Here is a 26,474-nt window from a genome sequence, read left to right as displayed (position 1 = left end):
GGGGTTTCTATATCCCCTGGAAATATGTCCGTGCGCATTTCCGTCATTTTGAAAATATATACCGGACTTATATCGGCAGGTGAGCTCATATAGCTGTAACATATACCGATTGTCTAACAATAAAAACGATCCCGGCGAGATGGAAAACTGTCGACGGTGCTAGCGCCGCCATGTGAAATGTGAAACACGATTTCTATTACGTTACAGATTTCGATGGGATGCGATAATATCCCCCGAAGATCCTGCGGCGGTATTTCAAAGAAAGACAATCGCGAGCTACGTGGAATGATGTACTTATTTTCGTAAATTAAAAGGAGTTATTATCAACGAGAAAGGTCAATTTGAGATTCGGTGTTGAAATCGAATATGTCATCGGAATATGTTTCGTTCTTTTTTCTCCGCAACGGAAAACCGGAATCGAAATCAGAAAAAAAAACGTCTCCGATTTCGTCTTCGTTTTCCCGGTTCACCCCATACCGCGTACGATTTAGGTATATGCATACACAAAGGTTTGGCCTTTCCTCGAGACTCCGAAAAAAAACCATGAAAAATTAAACCAGTTCTACTCCTGTGTTCAAAAGTAAAGACGGAATTCTAGCGATTCGACTGCTTAAATATTCCTTCACTCAGAAATATGGCGAGTGTAACCCCAGTCTCTTGTGAATTTTCGTCATGAATTTTGTAGAAATAAAAAACGTACGCATGCGACGCGAAGAGAAAAATTCTTGCAAAATAATTAGAAATCACTCGCACCAGTCAACGCTTGATTCAACGATAGCGAACGCCGTCAATCGTAATACGATGATTACGGTTAAAAACATGACATATTCAGGTACTGAATATTGATCGCATTACCAGAAGACTGCGATGTGACGGTACAACGGCGCAGAATAATTATAATTGCCATCGATACACGTGAAAGTAAAAAGGGATAACGTGTAAAGGCGGTGGATGTTTTTTTTCCTAGTCGTGTCCACCGTTGCAGATGCACATTCTGATTATTACAAAACATTGGAAAAAAATTAGACACGTGTGGATTCCCCACAGTCTAGACCTTCGTTTTCTCACATGTCACCTTAGAAATTGTACGACGAAATAAGTAAAAGGAGGAAAGAGGAGAGAATTATTAAAAAAATGAAGTCCACGGTGCCGGTGGGAGAGGACGGCGTTGTAAATTCAAAAGATAGTTTTATGACTTTGGAGACTACTTTTTTTCCCTCTTCTCACACAACCAATAGACATTGTGCCGTCACTACGGCGTGTCGCTATGCCCCTTCTTTAGGGGTTTATTATCGCGTACCTGTCGTACCTTCCACTACCATCCGCAGCGCCGTGCGAAGGTCTCTTTGACTTTTAGACGCAGGATTTGGAAGGGCACGTGGTCACGGGATAGTTCATTTTCATTAAGGTCGTCAAGGAGTGTTGTGGGTAAAAGGGTTTCAGGGTGTTACGGAAGATCTGATTTATTTGAAGTGGTCCGATGGTACCTAGTCCTCGCAGTGCTGAACTTAGCCCCGAGTTGATATCGTTAGTTGTTTTAATTACTGCGAAACTAAATCCAAACTACTCGTTAATATCCTCCGGGATTGAGGAATTTTGTATTTTGTATTTTTTTCGTTCGTTTGCTTTTTTACATCCATTTAACCGTAGCGCGTTTCGAAGGTTAATTAAATCTGGTTTATTAATTATTATGATCAACTTTTTATTTTACAAAGTTTTCTTCTCCGCTCTTAATTTCACTTGTGAGATATAAAGTCCCGAGCCCGGTTTATTTATCGCTCGACGAAATGGATTTCTTGTTCACTCGCGTAATACGTATATACAGCTACGCATAAAGTATGCGAAAATTAGACGCAAAAAGAATTTGAAGAAAAGTTGAATCGGTAAATAAAAACAGAAGGAAGCGAAATGAAACGGCTGCCGTCCAAGAATTATTAACAAAAGGATTATTTACTCTCCGCTCCAATTTCCCCCTCCGACAGAATTGACAATTTTATAAATAGGTGTATCATATCTAACCCCATTCACTCTTCGCTTTATTCCTCCCTCACCATCGAAATAGCGACCATATTTAATGAGATTTTCTTCCAGCCCAAGTTTTACTTCACGTATAATACTGCAGCAAAGTCGTTTTACCCGGTTATGGTCCCTCTTTTTGACTCCGGCAAGGTTCCTGGAATCCGGCCTCGTTTCAGCGGCGGGAAATCAATAAGTCGAAGAATGACACTCGCCATGGTAGTTCGACAAAGTATACAAAATACAGATAACTAAGCTGCTCTAATAATTTCGGGTGTATTAAGGACTTACGGTCGCCCGTTGACCCCTAGAAAAGCGCGATTTATATCGGCCCTGGTTTCAGAAAAAAATTCCGTCCCCCCTCGCCATTTTATAGATCTTTTTTTTCTTCACCCGCATCTAAAGATCGCGACACAGCGTGGGGTGCAGCGACCCTCCAAGGGTTGTAGTAAATGAAAATTGCCTCCCGAGTCCTGCAGAAAAGCTCCTTGGGACGCGACAATGCGAAAAGCTAAGAGCCACGGCGTAGTTTCTCGAAGGGCAATTTTATTTTATCCGATTAATTAATCAACAGGTTCCTAAATCGGAGAGCACCTATATATAACCGCGAGTTAACGATATATTTAATTATCAGAATCATGAGGCACAACCCACGACGATCGGTTTGCATATTGTTTGGAATCGAGAGTTGATGAAAATATGTATTTCAAGTGTATCGTGCACCGCGATTGCTGAAGCTGCAAGTCGTCCTCAACCTCATTTCGATAATCGGTTGCCAGGCGATATCGCTTCGGAGTAACTTTAAACTTGGAAACTTGGAAGTGCACACTACTGTAAACTTGTACTTGCGTTAATGGACCTTTATGAATTTCGAGCAGAAGTCCCGGTGCACGTGCGCGGACGGGAGATGTTTCCGAATTCTTGCAAGATTGCAGAAAAATGGGCAGCTTGAAATTCCCTCATTCGAGAAAAGAGTCGCGAACTCGCGAGTAGGTTGTTTTATCCTATTTTTGCGTGGTCACCTTCCTATAAAAAAAAAAGCTCTCACGAGGAACAAAATTCTCCATTGTTTCGTAATTTCTTCACGCTCCTATTCTATTCCAAAAGAGATGCCCGAGCCGAAAATATCTCGAATTTCGAAATAAATGTCGCACAGGGGATTATAAAAGATACATACGTATTCAGAAATAATAACGTATGAAAAGTAAATTCATTATTTTATAATATTCTGGTGCGCTGCAGCGTGAAAAAAGCACTACAAATGCTCCAGTTGTAAGTAAATTCCTGCAGTACAGTGAAATTTATCTCTCTTTTCATTCTTTTCTATTCCTCTCTTCCCACCACCGTATCTGTATACATTCGCTATATTTTTCTTTGAAACATGTCGCAGTTCATTTTCCACCGGTTCAGTTTCCGGTTTGGCGACTCCTTGTTTTTCCCAAGACAATATGGCAGAAAGAATTCGGAAAAATTTTTCAGCACGTACCAACCACCAGCCTCCCGATATACGTACACCCCGTTATAGATTTCTAGATATCGAAAGAGGAGAGAGGGCCGGGTGGCTGCGGCTTCGCCCGTTCGAGGGCACAGGGAGGGAGGACGGTGGGTTCTTAAGGGATGAGGGAAAGAAGCGGCATATCGCGGGTAAGTTTTCAGGAGGCTTTTCCCGGTCCTACAGCGATTTCGCGAAGATTATTTTCGAGAGTAGGTATTTCCGAGGAGAATCTGTGGCAGAGCGAGGTGAGGACCGAGGTGAGGTTGGGTGCGATGCGCGATGGTGTGCAGGACGAGATTCGATTCTAAAGGGATACCGTCATACCGAAAATGTTAGATCGGAAATATATCTGGACGAGGAGGAAAACGGTGAACCGAATTCCACGCACGTTTTCAGAGTTCCGCGTACCTCCGAATCTGACTAGCCTCGGGATTTCACGTATCCTGGTACCTCTCGAATTAGCCCGTTTGCCTACCAAAACTGGACCGTCGCTGATACCGCCGTTGCTGCTGCTGCTGCTGCTCCGAATTTCGTTAAATCGTGTGTCTAGAAAATTTGGGAGAGAGCGATGTAACTACGTTAAACGCGGAGAAAAAATTACGCTACAATTCAACCTTGATGTTGTTCTAACATGATTATAAACTCCTCCGCGCGGCGTTGAAGTAAATCAGCGGGAAACCAAAGACCGCGGCTCGAGGATATAAGGAATAAATCGAAGGAAAATATATTCCACTGATTTTATCCCGCATAAAGGTGCGAAACGCCGGCTCGAGGAATAGAGAAAAGATTTCGCACACGTTTGTCCTGCACTTTGCGGTATACCAAATCTCTGCAAAGAAAAGATACATCCGTTTTCCAGAAGATTTCTTCAAGTTTTTCAACCGGCCGATTTTTCATCTTCCAAATCCTCCGCCGCAACTCGCGAATGAAATGAAAACCTCGTAGACGAACATTTTTTCCCCGCAAAAAAATTAAGAAGGCGTGTTGTATCGTACGGTCCGCAGTCGTCGCGAACTCTCGACGGTAAGCTTATAATTGACGACAAATTGCGTCAACGCGACGATAAAAATATGATAACCGATTACATCGCGAAGCAGCATGCACATCGGAAGGTTGCGGGCCGGAGGAAAATAATGTGTATCTGTATACCTATAAATGAACAAAGTGATTCATAGTTTGAGATAGCTCGTATCGCAGCACAGATCTGTAGGTAGAACTTCTCAAATGATTTACTGGGTGCGAGAGTTAGATTTAGCTGACGATAGAGACGTGAAAGAAATTTATCGAGATATCGATGTATTTTATACACTTCACAAGCGAAAAAAGATGATTTTAGTTAAACGCGACTTTGCAGCCATATTTTTAAGGACAACTTTAAGGAGCCCTTGTTCAAGATAACAAGACACTGGCTCGTACCCAACATTCATTCAAACGAGAGAGCGTTCGAATCGCTAAAGGCGGTATATACAATAGGGAGACTTTACCTCTCCGCCTCGGGGGTGTCTAATCTAGTACGAAATTACGCCCAGAAGCCTTGGAATATAATCATTGTTTAAATAAATCCAAATTTCGATTTAAATCGTGGCCAAATATTAAATGAAAAAAGGAAAGAATTAAATGAAAAAAAAGTTAAACAGCACACGTAACTTAATACCAGCCTGAACACCATTTGCAAAAGGTATTGTTTATAACCCAGAAAATGAATAACGATGGTAAAACATCCGAAAAATAATCTTATCGATTATGCAAGGGATTATTACGCGTCTGGATATTTATATATTTTTGCAAGCTTTGTGATGTATACTGACACTTTTATTTGCTTTTCTGATAACGCGATTTTATGAGCCCGCAGTGTCTTAAGGTGTCGCATTTTCTTACGGGTGTGTGTATTAAGTGTAAATAATTATGAACGTCATACACGCCCAAAGACGTCATTCCTTCGGAGATTTTTGTAGCTGATTACTAATTCCTCGAATACCCATCACGATATGATCGACGCATCGATTTTCATCTGGATATGAAATATACCGCGACGGACGGATCCGAATCGATCGTTTATTAGGATCGGAAAAATTCCAATATAAATCAATGATGATCTCACGAGCTTCGCATGATCAAGTGCGGTAATACCAGATGGATCGCTTTGCGCTATTATTCCATCGATTTCTTTCTAAAGAAGTTGAAAAACCTAAAAAATATAGGAATACGATATTTTTCGATGGTTCACCGCGTACCATCTTTGCGTATGCGGTGGAATTGGGTATGATCGGATTCTCCGATCTCTGGTAACAAGTTGACGTACAGATGAGGTCTAGGTACGGCGTCGGGACACACGGCGTCGTTTTCCCCTTCTACCGACGCTCTCTGCGCAAGCACAGGTGTAGTAAGCTCGCCCCGTATAAATGGGAGGCGGGAGACGCCGTGGCACACTTCGTGTTTGGTACGTGGCAAACGACCTCCGAACTTCTTTAAGCATCAGAAGCATCCTTGCCAAAGGTGAGTGGATACTTCACATCAGTTTATTGCGTCGATCTGCAACCCCCGATTAAAAAGAAAAAAGAAAAGAAAAAGAAAATCATTCGGCCATTGCCGATTAAAACACTTGTCGAGAATTTCCGCGGTGAATTCTCCTCCCTTTTTCTTCTTGATTTTTAAATCTCCGGGGAGTGCGTATTTAACAATCATCGAGTGAATTTGGTACTCTCGCGGTATCGTATGTTCTTTCCATCGGATTGTGTGAAGGATATCGACGTAACGTGTACGGCTTTAATTATAATTATTGCTAAAAGGTCTTCGTTTAATAATATCGACGTCAAAGCGAGAATCTAATTGAATTTTCGTGACGAATTACTTTTTGTTGAATTCAATTATTTTTTCATCCAACAACTTGTCTTGTTTCTTCCAACAGACACAGGTATGTGAGGTGGCTAGTCGCGAGGCAATGTTCCGTTCAAAAGTCCGAGCTTAACGCTGTGCTCCTACCTATTGAAATGAAATCCCTTTGTACGTCAGTGAGGGATGCCGTGTACCTAGTTTCACCGAACATCTTTTTACCAGCAATTTTATGAGTAAAATACGAACTTCTGAATCTGGATTTATAACTCGTGATTGAAATTTTATCAACCGATGTATATAATCACAGCTGGAAAAATACAGTTTTCGAAATTGACGATTTACCTCGATAAAAATGAAGGAGTGAGAGAAAAATCAGACGTTTAAGAAATTATAGGTGTACGTGATTTGATTTGCGGTAAATTTTGCCTCGCTTGAGAAGTATTGGAATCGGGCGATGCATTCTCGGCTATCTACGTTGGCATTCTCGGACTGTTTCCGATTCGAAAGGAATTCGATATACGCTGCAGAGTATATGGAGGAATTCGGGCTCGATCATCTGCCTCGAGCCGTTTCCTATACGTACAACGTATAACCGGGAAGCAATACCTGCAGGCACGAGTTATCATTACCCACTCGAAAATTGAAATACGTGGTTCGTGGTTTTTTTTTTTTTCCTTTTTGCTTTTTTTTTTTTCATCCGTGGAGTTACTCAACCCCCTCGCCCCGAATCGCCCCGTACAAGCACCCCTCGAATATCATTAATTCTGGCAATCGTACATGAAGTGCGTTTCACTGTGCGATCGGGGATAAAGATTTCGTTTAAATACATGCTTCGAACGAACTATACGCGATTCGAGGGATAGAGGGAGAGAAAATAAAAGGGGTACGTTGTAGGATATATTGAAAAATTTTCGACGGATACGCACTACGGCTACACAGCATACACTTGTATCCCATACCGGAATTATAAATCAATATTATGCAATCAAACATTAATCTTCTTTACACGAGAAAAGAAAAAAAAATCTTCCCTTTTCCTATCAAACGCAATTTCGTTTCGTTTCGTTTTTAAAGTTTGAAAAGCGTAGGCCGTTTCGTTGTAATTTATGATCAATTTCATCGAACCGAAGGTCGGGAACGGGTGGCCCTTTCGTTGTAAAGTAACTTTCTGATCGCTACACGTAATACTTCACTCGCGCACGTAAGAAGAAACATAAAAAATAAAAAAAGAAAAGAATCGAATCGCAAGGAATCGGATAAAAGCTATTTATTTATTAACAATAATCGCACTTTCTTTTTCTACGCAAATTAAAACAATCATCTTTTCGTACGAACAGCGAGTAATCAATTTTTATGATTATTTTACGCTGCAATAGATATACGTAATGTACACGTAAACGACACGACTTGGTGTAACTTCTACGCACCGGGACATAATTTATTCAGGATCTAAATGTGGGATACGTGGATTACAATCGTTGCCTGAAACTGAACTGTGAATCACAATTCGAACAACGTCGCGTAATATCTGACGGTACTTGAATTAGATAATGAGATGTGATTGAAAATTCGAAAATTCGTATTAACCCAGTAAAATTTACGTTTCTGTACGGTGTGGGTACGTGAAATATAGATTTTGTTTCCGAACGCGAGGGAAGAGAAATATTTTACGCATCCGAAACATGCTGCGCAGAATGCATTCGTATAAAATATTTGGAAAATATTTCCTCCCATCTCGTTTGCGGGTTGAAAATTTAGCCCAAGGGTCTTTTCGGTGGAGACCGGAGGAGCTTTTGTGTAGCCGGATAAAATATCCGAGCAATTTCGAGAGGTGCGGTATAATTAATCGAGTATCGAGATCGAAGGATATTATTATCTTACCGGGTCAACTTCGGTTCGTTTGGGGGGCGGCAAGGGTTGAAAGTCAGCCAGTTCTCAGGTGATGGGAAACAACGACATCGACTTTCTATCGCACGAAAACCACAAACTAAGCGGTTCTGTGTCAGGCTTTATCTTGCACGGTGAAAGTGGTGTACGGACTTCAGGGGTTGAAGTTGAAACCGACGCGAGTATTAGGGGTGCCTTTCTCATAATTGAAAGCCCGGGGAGCGATCTGAAAGAAGAGTTGTAAATTAATTCGTGCAGGATGAAAAAAAAGGAATGAAAAAAAAGTAGCGTGCATACAATAAACATTGGAATCATCGCGCGTGCATTTAATTAGCATGACTTTCAAGTTATTGTTTTTTCTCTTTTATGTCCTTACCCCTCTTTTGTTTCTTTGGTTTTCTTTATACCTCTTCACGTTCGAAAAGGGTTTCAATTTCTAACTTGGCGGCAATTATCTCCAGAATGTTTATTCTCGAATGCGAATAGACGGAGCGGAAACGAAACGAGGAAATTTTCACCTCGGTGCCATTCTAAATTGTGTAACGTTGGCAGCAACAGAAGCAGCGGCAGCTAACGCGACGCGGGAAATAAACCTGATTAACTACTCCCGCGAAGAAGAAACGAGATGGTGAATTCTACGTGTTAGGAAAATAGGGGATGGGGTAGCTACGCTGACTATCCGCGTTCGTCCTGCGCCTCTCTTGCTCAGCGAATATAATATATGCATATAGCTATGGGTATATAGAATACATTATATATTATATGCATAAGTATACGTACAGATAAATCGCATTATCGCGGACCTACAGAAATCAAATGTAGGGTACCTAATTGCAGAGAATTTTCTCACCGGAGTTCGCTACGTCTTATTATCGAATCTTATGCGACAATGCCATTCCTATGGTATTATTATTATCTTCGTGAACGGGAGAGCAGTCTTGGAGGAGGAATAAAATTTTTCACGAAAATGTCTCCGCGGGGACGAGGTTTTGTCGCGACGGAATTACCAGAATTTATGTAATATCGGCACGGTTCGTGTTCATTTTTTTCTCGAAATAACGCGCCATCGAGTGCAACTCCGACTGAATCTGACTGACTGGCTGAGCCATTGGCAGTTTTGGGATCTTTGTGTATACGTTTTATACTTATAAAAATATAAAGTCGAGGTTTTCTCAGCCGACGGGAGTCAGGTAACGGCAAAACAGACAAACTAGGCCGAGCATAGTGGAGAGAAAACGTAAACTTTATTCTATGTAAAGTTTAATTGACGGTTCATAAATTTCCCTAGGAATGTATACGAGTAGGTATGGATGAATACTAGGTGTTTGGCCTTCAATGGTATCGAATGAGTGAATATAACAATCAGATGATCCGATTGGGAAATTTTTTTCAAAAATTGTTAGCAATAAAAATTTCATCGTCTGTCAAAATTTTTTGAAAATTATCTCGCTCACGGTCGTTTCACGTACTTGTTCAACGAGTTAATCGGTAATTCGGATCTCGCAGATGCGACGACAAACTTCGTTTTGACGTAGGGGAGACCGGGGCAAGTTGGAGACGTTAAGCTTCAAGTGCGGTTTTTTAATCGATTGTAAGCGAATTTCAAAATCTGTTGTATTTTTCAAAAGTATGAGATGTTAGCTATTAAAAAAAAAATTGACATTGAATTCGATCATTCACAAACTATGTAATTTCCATTTTTCCGAAATTCTGCAAATTCGTCATCTTGCCCCGACCACGGGGCAAGATGACGAACCTATCGGGGCAAGTTGACGAATATTAGATTTTGGTTTAATGGGCCTAAAAAAATACTTTTTTCGTCAAAATATACTTCAGTTTATTCAAATCCATAAAAGATATGAAAATACAAATACGCATAGTTTATGTAGTTTGGCTTAGATATACAATTAACACTGGTCGCAAACGAACTGAGCTGCTCCTTCGACATTAGAACATGCCAACATTGAATCGTGAATAAATTTATTCATTTATTTATTTATCAATTTATTCAATGAGCTGCACAATCGTATGTAGCCTAAATATCGATTAACTAAACAACATGCAAAGATCTCGATAAGGACGATCCGTCAACTTGCCCCCACCATCTTGCCCCATTTGCCACTATTTGCAAAAAAAGAACCCCACAAAAAGTACATTGGTGAAAATTCGGAGATTCTATGATCTCTAGGATCTATATGCGTATAGAAATAAAGTATTAATTCACAAGTCCGATCTTGCTTATCTGTAGTTGTGTACAACTATTTTCTTGAGTTCCAGATATTACTTCGCACACGTCTGAAACCACAATGCCTCCGTAAAAAAGCCGGATGACCTTGCCACGCTAGCTATATCGCAAATATTATTGCGTAGAAGAGTGTTTAACACTTTTTGATAACTTACCCGGCGCTATCTGTCAAAATATTCTAAAAACAATCAATTCGTCATCTTGCCCCAGCCTCCAACTTGCCCCGGTCTCCCCTACTCGATTCGCACCCCGTTTTCGAGAACCCCGATGTACGTAGGAACGAGGAGGAGCAAAACGAGGAAGAAGAAAAGGAAATTGACAGTCAGAAAAAGTCGTGAAATAAATTTTCACCGTTGTCTATATTTTGTAATCCAGCCGTTTGTAATTTCACTCGATTTATCGCCCGCCTGCGTTGAAAGATAAAGAAGAATGCAAAGAATTCCGATTCGCGAGGGTGATTATTTTTCCGCGATAATATTCATCAATTTCATCGACGCTAATTATCCGAAAGGACGCGTGTGCGGGAAAAACCTGAATCAGCATTTCCATCGTCAGGAGGCCTCATCAGCCGTCGATATTCCTCTGTTTAATTAGTTTCGAGTGTCTTAGGGGTCCTCGAAAGCGTATCGTACTCACCCTGGGGATATACGTAGCTTGTATACTTTGATCGTATATCGGCAGAGAGATCTAAATTCAAGGCATCGTTGCAGCGGCGTATAAGGCACGTACCTACCAATACCGAAATATATTCACCACACCGTCAAATGTACTCGAATTTAATAGCGTTCTCTGGTCGTCCATTCAAACTTTCTCTTCTCTCTGTGCGAATACCGGTTCGCGCTGCGAACGAGGCAAAGCGTAGAGGTGACACCGGAGTCGGGACGTCGCGTCGGGGCGCCACGACGCGCGACGCGACGCGGGGTTTTCGCTATCCTCAGTTAGGGAGGTTCGAGATATTACGCTATAAGTATACATTTGTACGATATATCAAGTATTCCAAGGGTAAAGCGCCATGTACGTCGTCTACGTCGAGGAGGTTGTACGAGAACGGGCTTCCCTGTCGCGGGAATCGACGTAGGGGAGGATGATAATCGATCCACCGTTCCGCTGGCTGAGGACTTGGCGCCCGAATATCTCTCGAGGAGGAACGTGCTCCTGTTGGATCTCGAGAGGGGAGAAAAAAAAAAATTAGAACGATCCATCGAGTCGAAAATTTTTTTCGGAACGGTATACGACTATTTTCATTCTGACACGCAACGAAACGCAAAAATTATCCAGGAAAACATTACTTCCATCTCCTGATAAATATGGTGCGATACAGAAAATCGTTATTACGAAGGCTCGCGTTGGGCGAAATGTAATTAAAAAAAAAAAAGAACGGAGTGGGGTTCTCGTGTAATCCAAGGAAGTAGATCGGCATCAAATTGAACCCCGCGCGTTGCACGAGGGTTTATTGTGGGTGATAAGGGTTTGGGGGTCTTTGGAGTGGATTACTACGCGAACATGTTCCTCTATTGAATTACGTAGTGGTAAAATCGTTTTCAATTCAGTTTTCTCGCGCATGGAGCTGAACCATTCGGCTATACCGTAGTGGGCGACTAGATCATGCAACCAGACTGCTTTTTTACGTTGAAATAAACACCGGCCACTTTTGTATACAGAGTTTATAACGTAGATACACCCATACGCGCGTCGCGTTCACGCCCCGTCTAAATAAAGCACATAAAAAAAATTTGGAAAAGGAAAAAAAAAAAAATACCAAGTGGATCACTTTTTTTTTTACCACCGCGATCTAAAACCACCGGCTGACCGTTCCTCGCTCTACCATTTGTACCCTTCCTATATCTGGTCATCAATTTGATTTTTCGTTTACAATTTCGGACGATAGTTTTGCATTCCGACAAAACTACCAAGTGGGCGGAACAAATTCTCAGCTATTATTCTTTCCACTTTTTTCTCCTTTTCTTTTTTTTTTTAGTTTTGCTTTTTCGTTTCTCAACCGAGATACATCAAGTTTAGTTACACGTTATTATATCCGAGGCTCGATAATTTTTCATACGGAAACACGCAATTTGTTATACCTCTCAAGTTTGTTATACATGCATAAGAATTATCGCTCGAGTTTACACGGATAAGCCTAAAGCTGGAGATGATAGATGCGGTATTATGAGGTTTAATGGTATATACTATAAGATATATTATTTGAGAAATTTCAAATTTGCAAATGCTTATGCCCGAAAGCGCTCTCTTTATCTCCCGGAGGATGAAACCTCCTCCACGCCGACAGGTTGTAATATAAGCTAACGTCGAAATTAAACCAGATATAGTCGGATATCTGAAAACGAAAATACACACCGAGACGGGGGCGGGGGAGAGGGAGGGAGAGAGAGAGAGAGAAATATTTATTTATACATTCTAGTCGAAAGTTATGCTAGGGTCAAATGGCCATCGGGTTGTAAGGGAGTTCCGCGGTCCGGCTGCCCCTCGGAAAAGGGGTAGGGAGCTTAGCCCTCAATTTACGGGAGAGTTACTTACTTGGACTCTCCTCGTTCCCCGGACCAGTCCCCGATACCCAGATAATTCCGGAGACGTACTCCGTAACCTACGTCGAAAGCTCTCGAGGCGTTCGGGATGTACCCACGCATACAGCGAATCATGATACGCGTATACGAGGACCAAGATGATAATATCACGCCTATAAATATTTACCCTCGGGAATACCGCGTACGTACATACGTTCCAGAGTTTGATCAACCGGGATATGATATCCAGCCGTGTCGTACGGCTACATCGACCGATACGAATAAATTCCAGGGGTCAAGTTCACGCGAGCACGCACGTCCACGTCCCGTGACATAATTGTAACATTTTCATAAGGGCGGTGGTAGGGCGGCGGCGGCGGGCGCGAAAATCGTTGTTACTCTCGTGGTCGTAATTTTATTTTATTTAATTTTTATTTTCCATTTTATCGCCACTCCGTGTGCAGGCTTTCAAAAGGGGGACGTGAAACGGATACGATCTACCTGCGCGTTTCGGGAACGAGAAATTTTTTTTTAAAACACACTCGCAATTCCGAAGTATGCATAGGTAATAACTCCGACGATGATATAGTCGCGGGGTGGAGCTCGAACTTGCGGCAAGCTTTTGCAGAGGATCGACCCTTCTTTGCGGGCCACCGTTACAGATATAACACACACTTCGCATAAGTAGGTGTGTTTCACGGGTTTGAAAGTACGAATACATGACATTATACCTCATACCGGAACATAATGTTCGCGTACGGAGTACGTTGAAGTAAACTTTATCCCCCGGCTCACTCGGGGAGTTTCTATATGCCAAACGAATGGACGTCTAATGGTTTTCGGCTTATAGAAATACGTACGACGTGTAAATCGAGCTCCCGTTTCCAAATAGCGAACAAACTTCGAGACGGAAAAATCGTCATTTTATCGGCGGGGTTCGAGGGCGTGTGTAATTGGGGATGATTTTCTTACTCGTGCGCACCCGACCCGTGACACACAGGTATATGGGTATAAGTACAAAAGATGCGGTTGCAGCAATCCGTCAGAAACGGAAACTTGGAAACGAAACAATTCGTTCATCATCTCATTGTGCGGAAACAATTACCGGCTATCTCATTCGTCGCAAGCTTTCAATTCGAGTACAAAGCAGCCATATTGCGGGTCGCAGAGCTTTCATCTCGAGTGCGTCGCACCATTAATCACAGCAGCTCGGAGAACCGAAGCTAAATAATTTACCGATGGCTAATTTTTCACTATCTTCTACCCACGTAGACGGTATCAACCGTGGCGGGATTTTTCGCGGACGGAAAATTTTCAAACGGATCCTTAAGATCGGGGGATGAAAATTTCCGATGGTACAACAACAGGAGTGACAAACAAAAAAACTCGAATCGCGAATGTTGATCCCGCGTAAATACTTTGTATTTGCTTTCGTGCAGCTGATAAAATAAAACGAAATCGTTGTTCAAGTAGTGCTGCAACGCGATGGAGCTTTTCGAACCTGTGATCGTTCCCGCTTCGATCTACGCCACGCGAACGAAGAAAAGCGACGATGCGGTAGGGGATATTCCAAAGCGAGCTTTTTAGATGGGCCGCCAATTTTTTCGACCGGCGTGCGACACCGCCCCTCATATCAGGGGAAGGTAGCCCACCCGATATTTTACAGATATCGAACGGATGACCGGGCAAACTGGCCATTACTTTCACCCGGTAAATTTAACGCGAGCCACCACGAAATTCGAGCGAAGCACAATTAATTCCATCGTCAAAGGCTACCGAACGGAATTGACCACTTGGCATAACTTCCGGTTTGAACACGAATCACATTTAAACTGGTTTACCGTATAATCATTCGAGTAAGAAATCCCTGAGGACACCGTAGGAATAAAGTACCCAATTTCGAACCGACTATTACGAATCTCATCTTGTTGGCGAGCTACGTCGCACGGCGTCGAGCTTTTAAGGGGCATTGAACGTCCCGGAAGGTGACGTAAGTCGATTTGATGCGATATATATCTATATTTTTTTTGTTAATCTTATTTTCTGCGCATTCCCGTCCCAAGCGACGTGATTTCCGTAAAAGCTCCTTTTTGTTAAGTTGCAGCAGCAGGAGAAGCAGCGGCAGTAAGATCGCGAGATATAGTGCTGCGGGCGTGAACAGAATGAGAGAAAAAAAAAAAAAAAAAATGGAAAAGAAATACACGAAAAAAGAAGGAAAAAAACTGAACAGTTCCTTAAAGAGTTTTCACGGAACTTTTATAATTGCATTGCTCTGTACTAAATGTCGTATCTGTGTCAAGGTTTGAGCTAAATGTTTTAATTCTCACGGACCAAGGAAACTACGACGCCTACACCCCCCCGCGACGGGGGGTCGCCACCGGAAAGGCAGTAGTTTCATCCTCGTGCAGCTTTTCCACTCGGTCAGCAGGAGGGAAATTAAATGGGGTTTATACGTAAATGTTACCAGATGAGGCGCGCGCGCGCGCGTCGCGGTGCGCCAGGAAATGTCTTCGGCTAAAGGAATCCTAGAATTTGTTGCGCCGTTTAGGGAGAGCTTCCGTGCAGCAAAATCTCATAGCTCGCGAGACCACGTCTATTATTAAATTCGCAAGATTGCTTACCCGAGAGAAATTTATTAAAAAATATATATACGGATGAATATTATCCCGCAGTAGGTACTACTCGGTCGAAATAAATTTCAGGAATAACAATAAATTAGCGTAATTTCCTCCCACCCCCTCGCCGGGTAATGCGAGAATGCTAAAACTTCGGAAACTTGTTCCAAAGATTTTTTTTTTTCTCTCGTTTCATTCGTCGCACGGAATTTATTCGATTCGTTTTGTTCGTCAACCCTTCGCGAATCACCGGAGTGGGGAATTCCATCGGCACTTCCCGTTTTCAGAAAATGTAAATACGCGTAGGACGCGTGACCTACGTTACACGTGAAATATTTAGCTCACGCGAGATGAATATTTTCTTGGTAAACAACCCCGCGCACCCTTCGAACTCCGGACCCCGTCGAATTAATAAGGGAGGGGAACGTCGATCGCTGCGGAACGCTGAGGTTTCACCACCACTACCGGAGAACGGGAGTAGAGAAGTGTACGAGGAATTTTACGCAACTGTGGAAACGTTATCACGCGCGCGTACGCGTCTCTATACTACTCGCACAGTTTGTTTCAAGGGTGCCGGACCATTACGTTCGTTTACAGGGGTGCTGAGAAATTAAATGAAAACTTTTAGCAGTTAATAATACCTCCCCGTTGAAACAATTGTTCCGTTTCTATTTATGTAAATAGGCGCGTAATAGATTCTCGCGGAGCTTTCGTATACTCGGAACTATGTAACCGATGTGTGTACACGAACGTATACCTAACACCTGTATTTGTGTGAAGTAAATACGACGTTGCACGGTTACCGAAATAACCGGCGTGTAGTACTACGTATGTACATAACGTAACGCCCGCGAGCTTTCGCTCGCTCAATCAAAGCTCAAAGAAACCGTCTCTGCACGTGCACCGTAATAGAGGATTGTCATAAACCGTGTACCGTGCGGATATATATACGTGTGCGATCAAACTGGAAAAAAAATGAGAGAAAAAAAACTATGAAAATTCACCGTTAAAAATTGTCAAACGATACCACACGCCGCGTGGAAAATTCACTATTATAATACCGGGTTTTGTTTACTCCCTTAACGTCACTCACGCTCACTTCCTCCCCCGCTGAACGAGACGTGCTTGAGCGCGTGCCAAACCGATGCATTATGTAGACGTACGTCTACGTTCGTATGCGCGGATCCGTGTGTCTCATAGGATCGAAGGAGCGGAGAGCTTTTTTCAGGTTTTTTTTTTCCTCCTATTCCGTTCCCCAAATGAAATACTGAAAAGCTTGGACCCCTCCATTCGTCGACTGCAGCGGGTGAAACGGGTCACGTTCGAACAACCGCGGAGCTTTAAAGCTCCGATCCCGTAGCGTCGCGATCGGAGCGTCGATATTGTCCAATTTCGAGACATTATCGAAGCTTGCTTCGCTAATTTACCCCCTGCATTGGCGGAAAATCGTCGCTTCCAAGAGCCGATGATCGTAAATTTCAGTTGCCCGGTCGTTCAACGTTCCGTTAACGTATTTTTGGCCTAATTTACCTCGGTGATAAAATTTGAACAAAAGCTCGGTTATACGGGTATTAATAATAGCGGATTTATGGATCGTCAGGAACTGCGGGAAAATTGATTACAAGCCACCGGCATTGAGCATTTTCATTTTACAATTAGCTACGGTAAATGATACGCGAATGAAATATTCGCGGAATCGCTATTGCCACCTATAGTCGTACTTCTATCCTACAGTCGAGGCGGTTACTTAAAATTAAACTTCCCTATAACGATGAACTCACAGCGTAATAAAGCTGCTTGTGTGGGGAACAAAGTTTTTGACTTTTCCACGTAGGTGTGCGTTTTCGGTATACGTACGTCCGGGACGAGGTGTGGGCAGAGTTATCGAAAGTTGATTAAAACTTTTCGTATACCTGACCCGGCCGATGCGGATACACATCGCCACATGCGCGAGTTGGGTTTGGTTTGGTTTTGTCACTTCCATTTGTCACGTAAATTTTCACAGCCCTTGAGCCATTTGTTGACGATGATATTTCACGGCAAACGTGCCACCGGTGAACCACGATGCTAATTATTTTCGTCGGGTACCCCTGAAATTTTTACGCGCCTTCGAAATATTTTCTCCAAAAAATTAGTGATTCCAACTCGATGCGATCGCGATCGTGGAACGGTGAATTGATATCTGACTTGTGAGATGCTTTCCATTTGTCAGCTGTTACGTAAAAGGTGCCACTATACGTGTCGAGAGTCAAGAGTATAGGGAGCAATTAATTTCCGATGAAACAAGTATACTTATATTTAATTATATCGTTCCGCTATAAGAAAACAAGAAAAGTGTACGTTGAATCGCACGGGATTCGTCCCTAATTAATTAGAAGAGTTATTTGTAGTCGTCGCCCGTTATTTGCCTCGCTGAAACAAACGTTGAACAGGTAAAAAAACGTAACAAAGGGTGGTAGATAAAAAAAAAAAAGAAGGAGAAAAAGAAAATAAGAAAATTGGGGCCCAGATGCGTTCTCTCGAGAAATACGAAATTGCCGAATCGAGACAGAACTCGGCGCTCATCGCGAATAAAAAAACAGGCGAATTATGTTGTGTCTTGTTACTCTTGCTTTACACGTGACAAAAAATTCGAGACGTACAAAAGGAAAAAATTAAGCTCCTCCCGGTGCAGATCCCTGGAAATTCTTACTTCTGGAGAAAAGTTTCCTGGGGAGAATCTCATATAAAAAGCTTTCATCTCCGATCTTCGAAGATAGAGCGGTTGCTTTAACAAGATTACACCGACTCGGTGGTCGAAACTCGAAATGCATTTTGTCGCGAGCAAGCGAGAAAAGAAAAAAAAATGAAATAAAATAAACCGGCCAACCCTTGACACCCACAACGTTATGGAATCGCTTTTATGGTCATGTCGTGACACCGTCTGGGGGATTGTCAACTCTAAAAGATAAACGAGCGTAAATAATGATCGGAGGAAAAAGGGAGAGAAAGGAAGGGAAGCCGAAAAAAAAATAGTGGTTATAATGCGACAAAGAGAAGGAGGAAAGGGAGAGGGTTATGTACTTCGACGTAATATAAAGAGCAGGTGGTTTGTATAGGGCAAACCAAGGACGACTTCTGGATCGATTTGAATCGAGGGAAAAAATCGCGTACTTTACATACGTGTATCTAACGAGGTCACGGAGGTTCTACTTTTTTATTTATTATTAATTTAACGTAATTTATTAATGATTTTCCATTTTCCCGCGACGAACTCGAAGGTCTCGTATCAGGATTGTTTTTCTTACTTCGAGCGTTTCCTTCAGGACTGCGGAATATATGTACTTGGGAATTAATTGAAAACTGTAACTCTCCGGTGCAGTTAGAGCAAATCGTAAAGTTTTCTCTTAACTGCGTTCGAGGGTAATGTCGAAAAGCTCCCGAGGGATGACGCAGCCAACTATAGAGAGCGGCGCATCCCCCGCATTGGTATCTACGGAGTTCATACGATACGCAATTACCTTCGATGCTTTTTTATTTAACCCCAACTCGCAGAAAAGCTCCCGATGGACTTCTCTGAACGAGATCGATTGATCTACCGACTCTTCGATCCCTCACCCCGCCAATTTAACGCCGAGAAGATAAAAAAAACCAAATCAAATACACGCCTAATTCGAGAAGAACACTGAAAAATTTTCCAGCAGGTTCGTCGGAACAAAAAGGGAAAGTCAGACTGGATGAGAATGCGGAATTATAAAAATAGTTGTTGAATCGAAAGCTCGAGCTCTTCGAATATATAGAAAAATAAATAAGAGACTGTGATTTAAGATTTCATCTTTTGGAAAAAGATTAATGGTTTTCCAGGAAATTAGCGGTTTGAGAATAACTGAATTCTAAAAGGGATGATCCAAGTTCCGGAGAATCCGAGCTTTCGTAACTAGTTTAAATTCATTTACCTTCTCGATGAGTGTGCGATTAATTATGCATGCTCAAAATAAATCCTCTGAGTTTTGACGGGTGGAAGACGTAACACGTGTCTGTACCGGATAAACACGCCTACGTACGTGCGATGTCGCAAGGGTGAAATAAACTGGAGACGGAACCAGAAATTAAAAGTTTTGCGATCAGCAGCAGACTACCCCGATGCGGTCGTAACTCCAAAGTACAGCGCTGCGCTGTGTCTCGCCGGGTTTACGAGCTTGCAAGTGTCCAATCTCATAAACGCTTTTCAGATCTCGATTTGCGCGAGCTTCACTCGTATAACATTTTATATCTAATCCTGTAACGGTCCAGTTTCCGACCTCTTTCACCTATTCTCAAAACGATTCCACGAGATCGTTCGATGACGCGTACATTTTCAACTTTTATGCTTTTCACTCGAAAGAATATTCTCCTTTGATCCAATCGCGAAATTCAACGGGCATAAATTCGTCGCCTGTTTCACCTGATAATTTATCGTTCGAAAATTGACATCCTTCGTTATCCAGCGTCACGGATTCGGAAAATCATTTTTTTTTTTCCACAATACCTAAATGGAAGCGGTGCTCGTTGAAACTTAATCACTGTAATGTAAAGCTTCGTTGATTACAGTGGTTTAATTACGCATTCCGATTGAGTATACGTTATACGTGCAGCGCATGGACGGTACACGCCAGGTTTCCGTTCGATAACTGAGCTTCGGTTGTGAAATATTAATCGTGCAATAGCCATAATTATGCAAATTCCGTCGATTTAGGCTGAGCGATAAAAAAAAAAAATAAAACGCTGGAAAAAAGTTGGAGTTTATGGTTAATTAACGACCGTGTGGAGGATTAGCGATGGTAAACTATTGATAACTGATGCGACGCTGTTCGCTAACCGAAAGCTTAACGTCGGAGTTTCCCAAAGTCCAGGGCCCCTGAAGCTCGAGTCAGAAACTTAGGCAGATTCTCCAGGAGGCCGGAATATCAGCGGGAGCTTTTCAATTTATCAGTACGCTGAATTAGCTGACAGTTTTAGCGACAGCGCGAACAAGTAGCGACTAGATAAAATACGTGATTCGAAGCCTTCGGCACGACTCACTGCGGGGAATCGACGGTAAAGTAAATCGGCATGAAATTACGAGAGTGATTTCTTATTCTTTCGGTATAATTTTCATCCAATTTTATTATACGTACAGAGCTGTTCCTCTTTTATCTACGAGGTATTCGATTTTACATCCGATGTCCCATTAGAATTCCTCGTTGGCTACGGTGCGAAAATGGTTTTACGATTTTACGATCTCACGGTTTTCCAACTTTATCCGATTCCCCTCGTTCCGCTGAAGATTTCTTTATGATTAATTCGATTCTTAAAATTCCGGAACGATCTCGTAAGCGGTGACGTGTATACTTGTCGGAATGCTTTCGTTTCCGTAGTAGAATCGCAACGGAATTTCATTCCGTCATTCGAGGCGCGCGTGTAAACATCGATGAAATTTCTCGAGCCGCTCGAAACTCCCTTTCGAGCTGCAGGGGTGGCATTTGGCCGAGATTATTTGAACACGAGAAGCAATTAAACGTAAGGAAATTCGAGTTGCGAATAGGGAGCTCTATAATTAGTCCCTCGTCCCAAGCGAATCGCGAATTTCCACAAATCTCAGTTACGCGGCATTAAATCAAATCAGGTTACATAAATATCGGTGCTGATTTCGTCTTTTTCAATCCACGCCAACTTTATTCATTTTTCGATAATAATTATTGAATAATTTGTTTTTGCTTTGCTGGCACGCGGTTATCCGGAAATTACAGAACAAACATATCGCTCAAATGGTATCGCCAAAGGACTCTGCGGTATAATACCATTCCCCGCGCGACGAACATATATGAACACAATATGATATTTATCTGTAATCGTCTCTGTACTTTAGCATGACGATATATTTATCGAGCACTTTATCAGAAATTGGCCACTTGTCGTGTCTCTGTGTGAAAGGACTAGGGGAGGGATGAGGAAAGGGAGGGAAAAATGTGCTACTCGTAAAATAGCATGACCAGACATCGTAATCGTAGGTGATACCGAGGATATATTACCCGCAACAACCGCCGTAAACACGATGTACCGGAAACCGGAGAGACTCACGTAATAAATATGGGGACACGTTGTAGAGTGCGCGAAAATGTTCAATTTTCGGTGATTAGAAATTTTCACATTACCCAGCGTATAGTCTATTTTTCCTACGAATAAAAGAGACTGGAAAAGATCGTCGATCTATTTTAGGACGAACGTAAATTTGGACGGTTGCGTAGGAAAATTTCAGGGTGATTTACGCCGAAGAAAAAAAGCTCTCGTGGTTATAGTTACTCGAGCAGGGACAACACGAGTCGATGAACGAAACGAGGGACCCGTAGGACCTGCGAGATTGGAAGGATCTTCCCGTATTCTTTTTCCCCGTCGTTCGAAGGCGTCTTCCGCCTCTTCTCCTTATTTTCTAGGGCCTATAAGTTACCTCGTGTTCCGGTAAAGGACCCGAAAAAAGGACTCGCGAGCTCACTTCTCCGGTTGATCGCACCAAGCGTCGCGGTATGACTTTTTTGACGTAATAAGCACACGTTCAATTCCACGCCACGTCACTCCCGTGTGTCAAACTGAAGATGATCGCTCAAAAATTATTGCTCACGAATATGAGTCCTCGTTTTTTACCCTCCTTTATTTGTTTTTGTTTTATCAGAAATAGAAATTGAAGGTAAACAAGAGGAATGTATTTTTTAGGGTTGCTTCGAGGCTTATTTCCCTTGGGGGAGTTTTGTGCCTACCCCACAGTTGTTACCGTTAACCATTTTAAACCCGAAAATCGAATACTGATACGAGAGTATTTACATTGAAGTAAATATAGCACCTTCGCAATTTCCATTCTTCAATTTGGAAGCGAATTCTGCGGTAATATACGTGAGGAGACTTACTCGCGATATACATATGTATAGCGAAGCTCATTTCAGCTCGAGGGATTCTCATCATATTCAGCCAATATTCCGCCCTTTCTTCTTTTCCTTTTCCTCCCCAACCCCTGCAACTCACTCGCCAGCTTTATCTCGTTTCAGCGCGAGCTCCCTGCGCGCATTCCCTACGGATAAAAAGAAGAGTGGGTAAAAAAAATTGTCACACATACGCGTAGGTATGTACGACGTACACGTCAGCTAACGGGTTCGAATAGAAACGTATCCAACGGGATCGCGAAGGTTCGAAAAAAGCGCTCAACGAATATTAGCTCCGACAGACTCTCCTTAGATTTTTTATTCTTTTTCTACGGATTTAGGTACCCGTAACAAATGTAACCACCTGCCCAGCGTGCGCCGGTTGAAGATCGGCAGCATCGAGTGACGGGGAAATTGAATGTACGGCACAAAATATCCCTCCGAGGCTTGAGCTTTTTTTATTCTTCGTTTTTTTTTTTTTTTTTTTTTTCTTTATTTCATTTCTTCAGAAGCGTTGCGCCTCTTTCACAAAAGGTAACAGCTTTTCACTTTTCAAAGTTCGTGCAAGCGTTGACTCGAGCTCGCCGGCGGCGATTCATAGCTGCAGAGATCCTTGCTACTTCGCTTTACCGGTAGCTTTTATTTCTTCATAAATATTTGAAACAGAAGTCAGTCAGTCAGATAGTGAAGCAGTGAGTTCTACATACGGTGTTCAATTCAATATAAGTTTATTACCCTTTCACGTATCTATTTACCATATATATGAATAAGCTATAATGAGAAAGTTTATGTTTACGGGATAGGGGGATTTATATCGCAGCAAACCAGATGAAACGAGCTTTTCCCTACAAATTATACTCGCTCTTCTACGCGTAAATCTGACTACCTTGCTCCAGTTTTGCGGGCAGAAACCTCGCGCTCGATCTCTGAAAATATTGTCCTGTCGAAAAAAGTATTCCAAAAAGCTACCGTACAAATGAAGTGACGTAACAATAAAACCTCCGGGGCGGGGGGGACGAACCATTTTTATCCGTCACCCATTTCTATTTCTATACAACAATAAATTTCTCACTTCAAGAACTTCCAATTCATCTTTTCGGATGTGAAACAGATTAGCGAAGGTCGAAGGCTGCTGCTGCAGTAGATTTCTTCTTCGGATACGTTGAAGATAGTTTCCTCGTATAACAATAAGCGCAAATCTGGTCGTACACGTGTGTGCGCGTGTGTGTGTCAGTCTGTATAAAAGAGCTAGGAAAGATCACGAGAGTGTTATATCCCTGAATGAAAAGGGAGCCAACGAGTACGAAGCAACCAACCGAGCGAGAAAAGGAAGGTTGTCTTCTGCCTTTGTGGCATAAAAGTACAAAAGCACCGGCAGAGGCGGAGCCGAGGCCTCGCCTTGACTCGCCGGCTCGCTTCAATCCTTTATGCTAGATTTTCCTCGAGCAAGGTAACACCTTGATGGGTAACTATTAGCAGCCTTCATCGTAAGCTCCTCTCACGAGCAGACCTTCGACCTGCACCCCTGCTGCATTTTACCCCTAGTTTTAATTCCCAGCTCAGAGCTTTTTTTACTTATTAGGAAAAAGCAGAAAAAAAAAGAAATAGAAAAAGAAAAGGAAAAAATCGATAATCTCTGCAAGCACCGGCTTTAAAATGAGCAGCGTCCGAAATGATCCTTCTGCAGCGCTCGCTATATCGGTCCCCCTACTTTTTTCCTAGTCTTTTACTTTCGTTTCTCGCTTCACTATGTTCTTGCCGTCGCCTTTCTTTCTGTCCCCGGTTGAAGCTGTTCATTTATCGTAACGCTGATGAAAAGCCTTATCGTGACGAACCACTTCGACGTCTACGACAACTGTGCGATGGAACCAGTGTAATAAAATTGAATCGAGGATTGAAAGTAAGACGCGTCGTGTGTACCCACGTTCAGCGAAGTGCATTCCAAGCTCGGAATATCCCGAGGAATGAAGAATTCTTCGTCGTTTGCGATCGAGTAGCTTACGCTGCAGCTACGGCACTTACGCGGAGCGAATGAGATATTTTTTTATCACATTTTTACATTTTTACATTCGACTATCCGAGTCTCGTATTGTTAGAAACTTTTTTACTTTTACTTTTACTTTTCCCTGCTTCCGTTTCTCACAAAGAATTGTCTTTTTTTTCGTCATTTGTATAACGTAGACCGTCGAAAGTCAGATCACGGTGTGGTACGTCCACAAAGTTTATACTCCCAGGAATGATACGATGGCTATCGGGCGGTTTTTATTTTAGGAGGGCAAGTTTATCTTCGGTATATAGGTATACCCCCCACCTATACGTTACGTGACCTCAACCAGATTACACGTAGCTTATATATAACTGCAGATATTACATAGCCCTCGAATCGGCGAGTGGTCGAAATCCATATTTCTTGAGAAAATTTATTCCGCGCTCGAAATTCTGATAATTATCGCGATAGGATAATAAATCCAATCCTCTTCCCGATTAGAATATCATACACTCGAGTTCCGCCTGTCTCTCCGGTTAAAATGCAAGGTGGACCCGAACCCGGGTCTTTCGCTTCCGTGGCTTGGGACCGGCGAAATCTTTGAATTTTGCCGTAGGAGGCGAGTTTTAACGTCTTTACCCGGCTCAGGTTCAGGCAGCAATTTATATCCATAAAGGGAATAAGGCGATGCTGAGGCAGACCACTTCATCACTCCATTTTCCGCTTTCCTCTTTCGATACCTCTGTTAACTGGCTTTTGGCGTCTGTTTCAAAATCCCTCGCAAAGAAGTCTGGAGATTTCGAAGTTGGAACGTTCCCTCTGTATTACCATCCGGATATAACGACATCCGTGTCTTACTTACCAGCCCTTTCCTTTTTTTATTACAAGGGTTAAAATCTTGAGGGGGCCCTAAATCCTTCGCGTGGATGAATTAAGATATTTCGACAGGTTTCAGTCGTAGACGGATTCGAAAAGCTAAATATTAGTAATAACTCGATCAATTTTATAGATAGACCAATTTAACTTGTGAATTCGGATTCCTGAGATCAAAATACATCGAAATAGCATGTGAAACCGAACGAAAAGAAATATTTTTTTTTTACCCAAAATCGAAAATTTTTCAAGGGGTACCCCTTTGGATTTTTTCGATTTTTGGGCCAAAAATGAAGTATTTTTAAAATCGATTGAATGACACTTTTCTGATGTATTTTGACCCCAGGAACACGAATCCGTTGAGCAAATTGAGCTACGATTTTTTCTCATCGAGATATCCTCATTTTTCTGCTCCAAAAAGTGAAAAATTGGCGATAACTCGATCAATTTCATAAATAGACGTACATACCATCAATCCGTACCATCAATCCATTACCACACAAAATAGAGGAGGGATATAAGTAGACCTTGGAGTGGACCACTTCGTTACTACAGTTTCCGCTTTGTTCCGCGTGAATTTTTACAGAGCGGATTTTGGTCGACAATTTTTCTGTAACATCTCGAACCTGCATAGTTTTTTTCCGCGATACGAAAGCTCTATCGGTAGATGGGTAGATTTATTCGCGGTGTAGCTGTGGATATATCCACCAATACGCCGATTCCATTCATCGTCTGGTGAGCATCCGGGACCGGCCTCGAAAATACTTTCCGGTTCTTCTTTTCAGAATGAGATTTCGATGTTAATGTAAAAGTGAACTCCGCTCGTTTCTTCAGCCTTTGAATTTTATGCCTCAGCGACGTCAACATTGTCGAATATTTTCGGATAGCTAAATTCCGTTTTAACGCGGCCCTAAGAATTCCCCCGCACGGCGCGAATTCATCCTCGTACACACGGGACGCCAGCAGCTACGCTACACGTACAAAAGGTCAGCGGAAATGGACAAATCCCGCGCGTATAAGGTACCCCGAGCCTCGTCGGCCCGTCAAGTGAGCTTTTTATCCTTTAACTTATCGCCGACTCCGACGCT

General features: G+C 42.4%; 1 protein-coding gene across 2 annotated transcripts in view; it reads left to right on the top strand.

The window, feature by feature from the left end:
• The first annotated feature begins 5,914 nt into the window (after positions 1-5,914).
• LOC105688603 (calexcitin-1) overlaps positions 5,915-26,474 on the top strand; it is a 38,821-nt gene continuing 18,261 nt past the window's right edge. For both annotated transcript variants that reach the window (XM_012405051.3, XM_012405049.3), the window contains exon 1: positions 5,915-6,007. The gene's annotated coding sequence lies outside the window, so the exon portion shown is untranslated. The remainder of the gene's footprint in view (positions 6,008-26,474) is intronic.

This window comes from Athalia rosae, chromosome 6 (assembly GCF_917208135.1).
Source record: "Athalia rosae chromosome 6, iyAthRosa1.1, whole genome shotgun sequence".
Taxonomy (NCBI): Eukaryota; Metazoa; Arthropoda; class Insecta; order Hymenoptera; family Athaliidae; genus Athalia; species Athalia rosae.
The sequence above is the reverse complement of the archived record's forward strand: the minus strand, read 5'-3'. Positions and strand labels throughout refer to the sequence as shown.